The sequence below is a fragment of the Oncorhynchus tshawytscha genome, unplaced genomic scaffold (assembly GCF_018296145.1).
Source record: "Oncorhynchus tshawytscha isolate Ot180627B unplaced genomic scaffold, Otsh_v2.0 Un_contig_14410_pilon_pilon, whole genome shotgun sequence".
NCBI lineage: Eukaryota > Metazoa > Chordata > Actinopteri > Salmoniformes > Salmonidae > Oncorhynchus > Oncorhynchus tshawytscha.
The window spans coordinates 1,121-10,430 of NW_024607030.1; the positions used below are offsets into that span (position 1 = coordinate 1,121).

A 9,310-nucleotide genomic window follows, 5' to 3' on the forward strand; every position below is an offset into this window, starting at 1 on the left:
CACACTAGATATGAGGCCAAAGACACAATATTCACACTAGATATGAGGGCAAAGCTATGATATTCACACTAGATATGAGGCCAAAGACACAATATTCACACTAGATATGAGGGCAAAGCTATGATATTCACACTAGATATGAGGCCAAAGACAAAAATATTCACACTAGATATGAGGGCAAAGCCACAATATTCACACTAGATATGAGGCCAAAGACACAATATTCACACTAGATATGAGGGCAAAGCTCACAATATTCACACTAGATATGAGGGCAAAGCCACAATATTCACACTAGATATGAGGGCAAAGCTGTGACATTCACACCAGATATGAGGCCAAAGCCAATATTGACACAAGATATGAGGACCAACAGTGGTGTGGTGTAGATGGTGTAGTGGTGTGGTGGTGCAGCGGTGTGATGCGCAGATGGTGCGGCGGCGCGGCGGCATAGACGGCGCAGCGGCGCGGCGGCGCAGCGGGCAGCGGCGCAGCGATGATGGCGCGGCGGCGCAGCGGCGCAGCGACACAGATTTGCGCAGCGGCGCAGCGAGGAACGGCGCGGCGGCGCGGCGGCGCGGCGACGCAGAACGCGCAGCGGCGCAGCGGCGCGGCGGCACAGATCCGCGCAGCGGCGCAGCGGCGCGGCGGCACAGAATGCGCAGCGGCGCAGACGGCGCAGCGCGGCGCAGCGGCGCAGACGGCGCAGCGGCGCGGCGGCGCAGACGGCGCCCGTGGCGCAGCGGCGCAGCGCAGCGGCGCAGCGGCGCAGCGTCAGACAAGCGGCGCAGACGGCGTCCGGCGCAGCGGCGCGGCGGCGCAGACGGCGGCGGCCGCGGCGCAGCGGCGCAGCGCAGCGGCGCAGACGGCGCAGCGGCGCAGACGGCGCAGCGGCGCAGCGGCGTGGCGCAGTCCGCGTTGCAGCGGCGCAGATTTGCGGTGGCGCGGCGCGGCGCAGCGTCGAGCGGCGCAGACGGCGGCGGCGTGGTGATGCGCGGCGGCGGCGCAGCAGATAACCAGCGGCGCAGACGACGTCCGCGGCGCAGCGGCGGCGCAGCGTCGCAGCGGCGCAGCGTCAGCAGCGGGCGGCGGCGCAGATTTGGTCCGGCGCAGCGGCAGCGGCGCAGCGTCGGCGGCGCAGCAGCGGCGCAGCGGCGCAGCGAGATGGCGCGGCGGCGCGGCGGCGCAGCGGCGCAGCGATGATGGCGGCGTGGCGGCGCAGCGGCGCAGCGACGCAGACGGCGCAGCGCGCAGCGATGATGGCAGCGGCGGCGCAGCGGCGCAGCGGCACAGACGGCGCAGCGGCGCAGCGGCGCGGCGGCACCGACCGCAGCGGCGTGGCGGCGCAGCGGCGGCGGCGCAGCAACCTGCAGACGCAGCAGCGGCGCGGCAGCGGCGCAGCGTCAGCAGCGGCGCAGACGGCGCAGCGGCGCGGCAGCGGGTGCGGCGCAGCGGCGCGGCGGCGCAGAATGCGCAGTGGCGCAGCGGCGGTGTGGCGTGGCAGCGATATCCACACCAGATACGATATCAAAGACAAAAATATCACACCAGACGGCCCTGCGATGATCCAACAGCGGCGTGGCGCAGACGGTGCAGTGGCGTGGCGGCGCAGCGGCGAAGCGGCGCAGCGACTGCGGCGGCGCAGCGGCGCAGCGGCACAGACGGCGCAGCGGCGCAGCGGGTGGCGGCACAGACAGCGCAGCGGCGCGGCGGCAGCGGCGCGGCGGCGCGCAGCGCAGACGGCGCAGCGGTCTGGCAGCGGCGCAGCGGCGTCGCGGGCGCAGATTTGCGCAACCTGGCAGCGGCGGCGCAGCGGCGCGGCGCAGCGGCGCGGCGGCGCAGAATGCGCAGCGGCGCAGCGGGCGGCGGCGCGGCAGCGGCGCAGCGGCGCAGCGGCGCGAGCGCGCAGCGGCGCAGCGGCGCGGCAGCGGCGCAGCGGCGCGGCGCAGCGGCGCGGCGGCGCAGAATGCGCAGCGGCGCAGCGGCGCGGCGGCGCGGCAGCGCGGCGGCGGCGCAGCGGCGCAGCGGCGCAGCGGCAGCAGCGGCGGCAGCGGGCAGCGGCGCAGCGGCAGCGGCGGCGGCGGCGCAGCGGCGGCGGCGGCGGCGCAGCGGCGCAGCGGCGCAGCGGCGCAGCGGCGTGGCGGCGCAGCGGCGCAGCGGCGGCGGCGGCGCGCAGCGGCGGCGCAGCGGCGCAGCGGCGGCGGCGCAGCGGCGCAGCGGCGGCGCAGCGGCGCAGCGGCGCAGCGGCAGCAGCGGCGCGGCGGCGGCGCAGCGGCGGCGGCAGCGGCGGCGCAGCGGCGGCAGCGGCGCGGCAGCGGCAGCGGCGCGGCGCAGCGGCGCGGCGCAGCGGCGGCGCAGCGGCGGCGGCGCAGCGGCGCAGCGGCGCGGCGGCAGCGGCGCGGCGCAGCGGCGCAGCGGCGGCGCAGCGGCGCGGCGGCGGCGGCGGCGGCGCAGCGGCGGCGCAGCGCGGCGCAGCGGCGCAGCGGCGCAGCGGCGCAGCAGCGGCACAGCGCGGCGGCGCAGCGAATGGCAGCAGCGGCAGCGGCGCAGACGGCGCCGCGGCGCAGCGGCGCAGCGGCGGCGCAGCGGCGCGGCAGCGGCGGCGCAGCAGCGGCGCAGCGGCGGCGGCAGCGGCGCAGCGGCGCAGCGGCGCAGACGGCGCAGCGGCGGCGGCAGCGGCGCAGCGGGCGGCGCAGCAGCGCGGCGGCGCAGAATGGCGCAGCGGCGCAGCGGCGCAGCGGCGCGGCAGCGGCGGCGGGCGGCGGCGGCAGCGGCGCGGCGCGCAGCGGCGCAGCGCAGGCAGCGGCGCAGCGGCGCGGCGCGCAGCGGCGGCAGCGGCGGCGGCGTGGCGCGGGCAGCGGCGGGCAGCAGCGGCGGCAGCGGCGGCGCAGACGGCGCAGCGTGGCGCAGCGGCGGCGGCAGCGGCGGCGGCGGCGGCGGCGGCGGCGTGGCGGCGGCGGCGGCGCGGCGGCGCAGCGGCGCAGCGGCGGCGGCGCAGCGATGGCGGCGGCGGCGCGGCGGCGCAGCGGCGCAGCGGCGCAGCGGCGCAGCGCAGCGGCGCACTGGCGCAGCGGCGCGGCGGCGCGGCGGCGGCGGCAGCGGCGCAGCACGGCGCAGCGGCGTGGCGCGGCGCGGCGGCGGTGCGGCGCAGCACGGCGCAGCGGCGCGGCAGCGGTGGGCAGCGGCGCGGCAGGCGCAGAGCGGCGCGGCGGCGGCAGCGGCGGCGGCAGCGGCGCGCAGCAGCGGCGCGGCGGCAGCGGCGGCAGCGGCGGCAGACGCAGCGGCGGGCGGCGGCAGCGGCAGCGGCGCAGCAGCGGCGGCGGCGCAGATACGGCGTGGCGCGGCGGCAGCGGCGCGGCAGCGGCGCAGCGGCGCGGCGAGCAGCGCAGCGGGGCGGCAGCGGCGCGGCGGCGGCGGCGCAGCGGCGCAGCGGGCGGCAGTGGCAGCGGCAGCGCGGCGGCGGCGGCAGCGGCGCAGCGGCCAGCGCGTGGCGGCGCGGCGGCGGCGCAGCGGCGCAGCGGCGCAGCGGCGGCGGCGCGGCGCAGCGGCGCGGCGGGCAGCGGCGCGGCGCGGCGCAGCGGCGCAGCGGCGGCAGCGGCGCGGCGCGGCGCAGCGGGCGGCGCAGCGCGGCGGCAGCAGCGGCGCGGCGGCGGCAGCGGCGGCGGCGCAGGCGGCGCAGCGGCGGCGCAGCGGCAGCGGCGGCGGCAGCGGCGCGGCGCGGCGGCGGCGGCGCAGCGGCAGCGGGCGGCGCAGCGGCGGCGGCGCGGCGGCGGCGGCGCGGCGCAGCGGCGCAGCGGCGCAGCGGCAGCGGCGGCAGCGGCGCGCGGCGGCGGCGGCAGCGGCAGCAGCGCGGGCGGGCGGCGGCGCAGCGGCGCGCGGCAGCGGCGCGCGCGTGGCAGCGCAGCGCAGGCAGCGCAGGCGGCGCAGCGGCGCGCAGCGGCGCGGCGCAGCGGCGTGCGTGGCGCGGCAGCAGCGCGGCGCAGCGGCGGCAGCGGCAGCGGCGCGGCGCGGCGCAGCGGCGGCGCAGCGCAGCGGCGCAGCGGCGCAGCGGCGCGGCCGCGGCGGCGGCGCAGCGGCGTGGCAGCGGCGCGGCGCAGCAGCGGCGCAGCGGCGGCGCAGCGGCGCGGCAGCGGCGGCAGTGGCGGCGCAGCGGCGGCAGCGGCGGCGCGGCGCAGCGCGGCGGCGCGGCGGCGCGGCGGCGTGGCGGCGGCGCAGCGCGCGGCGCAGGCGGCGCAGCGGCGCGGCGGCGCAGGCGGCGGCAGCGTGGCGCAGCAGCGGCGGCAGCGGGCGGCGGCGCAGCGGCGCAGCGGCGCAGCGGCGCGCGGCGGCAGCGGCGGCGCGCGCGCAGCGGGCGGCGCAGCGCGGCGCAGCGCGCAGCAGCGGCGGCGCAGCGCAGGCGGCGCAGCGGCGCGGCGGCGCGCAGCGGCGGCGCAGCAGCGGCGGCGGCGCGGCGGCGCAGCGGCGCAGCGGCGGCAGCAGCGGCGCGGCGGCGGCGCGCGGCGCGCAGCGCAGCGGCGGCGCAGCGGCGTGGCGCGGCGCAGGCGCAGCGGCGGCAGCGGCGCAGCGGCGTGCGGCGCAGCGCGCAGCAGCGGCAGCAGCGGCGCAGCGGCGCGGCGCACCGGCGTGGCGCAGCGCGGCGCAGTGGCGGCGGCAGCGGCGGCGCAGCGGCGGCGGCAGCGGCGGCGCAGCGCAGCGGCGCAGCGGCAGCGGCGGCGGCGGCGCGGCGGCGGCGGCGCAGCGGCAGCGGCGCAGCGGCGCAGCGGCGCAGCGGCGGCGCGGCAGCGGCGCAGCAGCGGCGCAGCGGCGCAGCGCGGCGCGGCGGCGGCGGCGGCGGCGCAGCAGCGCAGCGCGGCGGCGGGCAGCGGCGGCAGCGGCGGCGCAGCGTGCGCAGCGGCGCAGCGGCGGCGCAGGCGGCGGCGCAGCGGCGGGCGCGGCGGCGCGCGGCGGCGCAGCGGCGGCGCAGCGCGGCGCAGCGGCGGCGCAGCAGCGGTGGCGGCGGCGCGGCGGCGCGGGCAGCAGCGGCGCGGCGGCGCGGCGGCGGCGGCGGCGCAGCGGCGCAGCGGCGCGGCGGCGCAGCAGCGCGCGGCGGCGCGGCGGCGGCGCGGCGGCGCAGCGCGGCGGCAGCAGCGGCGCGGCGGCGGCGCGGCGCGCAGCGGCGGCGGCGCGGCGGCGGCGGCGCAGCAGCGGCAGCGGCGCAGCGGCGCGGCGGCAGCGGCGGCGCAGCGGCGCGGCGGCGGCAGCGGCGCAGCGGCGGGCGCACGGCGCGGCGCAGCGGCGGCAGCGGCGGCGCAGCGGCGCGGCGGCGCGGCGCAGCGGCGGCGCAGCGGCGCAGCGGCGGCGGCGGCGCAGCGGCGCAGCGGCGGGCGGCAGCAGCGCAGCGGCGTGGCGGCGCGCAGCGGCGCGGCGGCGGCGGCGGCGCGGCGGCGGCGTGGCGGCGGCGGCGGCGCAGCGGCGGCGGCGCGGCGGCGCGCAGCGCGCAGCGGCGCAGCGGCGCGGCGGCAGCGGCGGCGCGGCGCAGCGGCGCAGCGGCGGCGGCGGCGCAGCGCAGCGGCGCGGCGGCGGCGCAGCGGCGCGGCGCAGCGCGGCAGCGGCGGCAGCAGCGGCGGCGGCGCGGCGGCGGCGCGGCGGCGGCGGCGCGGCGGCGCGGCGGCGCGGCGGCGGCGGGCAGCGGCGCAGGCGGGCGGCGGCGGCGCAGCGGCGCAGCGGCAGCGGCGCAGCGGCGGCGCGGCGGCGGCGGGCGGGCAGCGGGCGGCGCAGCGGCGCGGCGGCGGGCGGCGGCGCGGCGGCGGCGGCGCAGCGGCGGCGGCGCAGCGCGCGCGGCAGCGGCGGCGCAGTGGCGCGGCGGCGCAGGCGGCGCGCAGCAGCGCAGCGGCGCGCGCGGCGGCGCAGCGGCGGCGGCGGCGGCAGCGCAGCGGCGCGCAGCGGCGGCGGCGGCGCAGCGGCGCAGCGGCGGCGGCGCGCAGCGGCGTGGCGCAGCGGCGCAGCGGCGGCGGCGGCGGCGCGGCGGCGCAGCGGGCGGCGCGCGGCGGGCAGCGGCGCAGGCGGCGGCAGCGGCGGCGGCGCAGCGGCGGCAGCGGCGCGGCGGCGGCGGCGGCGGCGGCGGCAGCGGCGCAGGCGCAGCGGCGGCGGCGGCGGCGGCGGCGGCAGCGGCGGCGGCGGCGCGGCGGGCAGCGGCAGCGGGCGGCGCGGCGGCGGCGGCGGCGCAGCGCGGCGGCGCAGCGGGCGGCGGCGGCAGCGGCGTGGCAGCGGCGGCGGCGGCGGCGGCGGCGGCGGCGCGCGGCGGCGGCGGCGCGGCGGCGGCGGCGGCGGCGGCAGCGCGGCGGCGGCGCAGCGGGCGGCGGCGGCGGCAGGCGGCGGCGGCGGCGAGCAGGCGGCGCAGCGGCGCAGCGGCGTGGTGCGGCGCAGCGGCGCGGCGGCGGCGGCGCGGCGGCGCGGCGGCGCGGCGCGCACTGGCGGCGGCGGCGGCGCGCGCGGCGGCGCGGCGGCGGCAGCGGCGGCGGCGGCGCGGCGTGGCGGCGGCGGCGCGGCGGCGCGGCGGCGCAGCGGCGCGGCGCGGCGCGGCGGCGTGGCGGGGCGCGGGCGGCGGCGGGCGGCGGCGCGGCGGGGGGCGGCGCAGCGGCGGCAGCATGGCGGGCGGGGCGGCGGCGGCGGCGCAGCGGGCGCGCGGCGCGGCGGCAGCGATTTGGCAGCGGCGCGGCGGCGGCGGCGCGGCGGCGCAGCGGCGGCGGCAGGGCGGCGGCAGCGGCGCGGCGGCGGTGGCGGCGCAGCGGCGTGGCGGCGCAGCGGCGGCGGCGTGGCGGCGCGGCGGCGCAGCGGCGCAGCGGCGGGCGGCGCAGCGGCGGCGGCGCAGCAGCGGCGGCGCGGCGGCGCAGCGGCAGCGGCGGCGCGCGGCGCAGCGGCGGCGGCGGCGCAGCGGCGCGGCGGCGCAGCGGCGCAGCGGCGCGGCGGCGGCGGCGCGGCGCGGCGGCGCGGCGGCGCGGCGGCGCGGCGGCGCGGCGGCGGCGGCGCGGCGCGGCGGCGGGCGCAGCGGCGGCGGCGGCGCGGCGGCGCGGCGGGCGGCGGCGGGCGGCGGCGGCGGCGGCGCAGCGGCGGCGCGGCGGCGGCGCGGCGGCGCAGCGGCGCGCGGCGCGGCGGCGCGGCGGCGGCGGCGCGGCGGCGGCGGCGGCGGCGGCGCGGCGGCGGCGGCGCGGCGGCGGCGCGCGGCGGCGCAGCGGGCGGCGGCGCAGCGGGGGCAGCGGCGCGGCGGGCAGCGGCGGCGCAGGCGGGCGGCGGCGGCGGCGGCGGCGGCGCAGGCGGCGCAGCGGCGGCGCGGCGGCGCAGCGGTGGCGGCGGCGCGGCGGCGCAGCGGCGCGGCGCGGCGGCGGGCGGCGGCAGCGGGCAGCGGCGTGGCGGCGGCGGCGGCGGCGGCGGCGGCGGCGCGGCGGCGTGGCGGCGGCGGCGCAGCGGCGGCGGCGGCGGCGGCGCAGCGGCGCAGCGGCGGCGGCGCGGCGGCGCGGGCGGCGGCGGCGGCGCGGCGGCGCAGCGGCGCGGCGGGGCGGCGCAGCGGCGTGGCGGCGGCGGCAGGCGCGGCAGCGGCAGCGGCGGCGGCGCAGCGGCGGCGGCGCGGCGGCGGCAGCGGCGCAGCGGCGTGGCGGCGCAGCGGCGGCGGGGCGGCGGCGGCGGCGGCGGCGGCGGCAGCGGCAGCGGCGGCGGCGGCGGCGGCGGCGGCGGCGCAGGGCGGCGGCGGCGCAGCGGCGGCGGCGCGGCACCAGCGGGCGGCGGCGGCGGCGGCGGCAGCGGCGGCGCAGCGGCGGCGGCGGCGGCGGGCGGCGGCGCGGCGGCGGCGGCGGGCGCGGCGCGGCGCGGCGGCGCAGGCGGCGGCGGCGCAGCGGCGGCGGCGGCGCAGCGGCGCGGCGGCGCGGCGGCGCAGCGGCGCGGCGGCGCAGCGGCGGCGGCGGGCGAGGCAGCGGCGGCGCGCGGGCGGCGGCAGCGGCGCGGCGGCGGCGGCGGCGCGGCGCAGGCGGCGGCGGCGCGGCGGCGGCGGCGCGGCGGCGCAGCGGCGGCGGCGGCGCAGGCGGCGCGGCGGCGGCGGCGCAGCGGCGGCGGCAGCGGCGCGGCGGCGTGGCGGCGCAGGCGGCGGCGGCGGCGGCGGCGGCGGCGGCGCAGCGGCGGCGCAGCGGCGGCGGCGGCGCAGCAGCGGCAGGCGCGGCGCAGGGGCGGCGGCAGGCGGCGGCGGCGGGGGGCGCGGCGGCGCAGTGGCGGCGCAGCGGCGCAGCGGCGGCGGCGGCGGCGGGGCGGCGGCGCAGCGGCGCAGCGGCGGCGGCGCAGCAGGGGCGGCGGCGGCGGCGGGCGGCAGGCGGCGCGCAGCGGCGGCGGCGGCGGCAGCGGGCGGCGCAGCGGGCGGCAGGGCAGCGGCGGCGGCGGGCAGCGGCGGCACAGCGGCGCAGCGGCGGCGGCGGCGGCGAGCGGCGGCGGCGGCGGCGGCGCGGCGGCGCGGCGGCGCAGCGGCGGCGGCGGCAGCGGCAGCGGCGCGGCGCAGCGGCGGCGCAGCGGCGCGGCGGCGGCGGCGGCAGCGGCGCGGCGGCAGCGGCGGCGGCGGCGGCGGCGGCGGCGGCGCAGCGGCGGCGGCGGCGGCGGCGGCGGCGGGGCAGCGGCGGCGGCGCAGGCGGCGGCAGCGGCGCAGCGGCGGCGGCGGCAGCGGCGGCGGCGCAGCGGCGGCGGCGGCGGCGCAGCGGCGGCGCGGCGGCGGCGGCGGCGGCAGCGGCGGGCGGCGGCGGCGGCGGCGGCGCGCAGCGGGCGGCGGCGGCGGCGGCGGCAGCGGCGGCGCAGCGGCGCGGCGGCGGCGGCAGCGGCGGGGCGGCGGCGGCGCAGCGGGCGGCGGCGCAGCGGGCGGCGGCAGCGGCGGCGGCGGCGGCGGGCGGCGCGGCGGCGCGGCGGCGGCGCAGCGGCGGCAGCGGCGGTGCGCGGCGCGGCGGCGGCAGCAGGGCGGCGGCGGCAGCGGCGGCGGCGGCGGCGCGGCGGCGGCGGCGCAGCGGCGGCGCGGCGGCGCAGGGCGGCGGCGTGGCGGCAGCGGCGGCAGCGGCGGCGTGGCGGCGGCGCAGCGGCGGCGGCGCAGCGGCGCGGCGGCGGCGGCGGCGGCGGCGGCGGGTGGCGAGCGGCGCGGCGGCGTGGCGGCGGCGACGGCGGCAGCGGCGCGGCGGCGGCGGCGGCGGCGTGGCGGCGCGGCGGCGCAGCGGCGCGGCGGCGCGGCGGCGCAGGCGCAGCGGGCGGCGCGGCGGCGCAGCGGCGGCGGCGGCAGCGGCGGCGCGGCGGCAGCGGCGGCGGCGGCGGC

General features: G+C 87.8%; 1 pseudogene; it reads right to left on the reverse strand.

The window, feature by feature from the left end:
- Positions 1-374: 374 nt before the first annotated feature.
- On the reverse strand, positions 375-8,586 carry LOC121842362 (annotated as a pseudogene).
- Between the last annotated feature and the right edge of the window lie 724 nt (positions 8,587-9,310).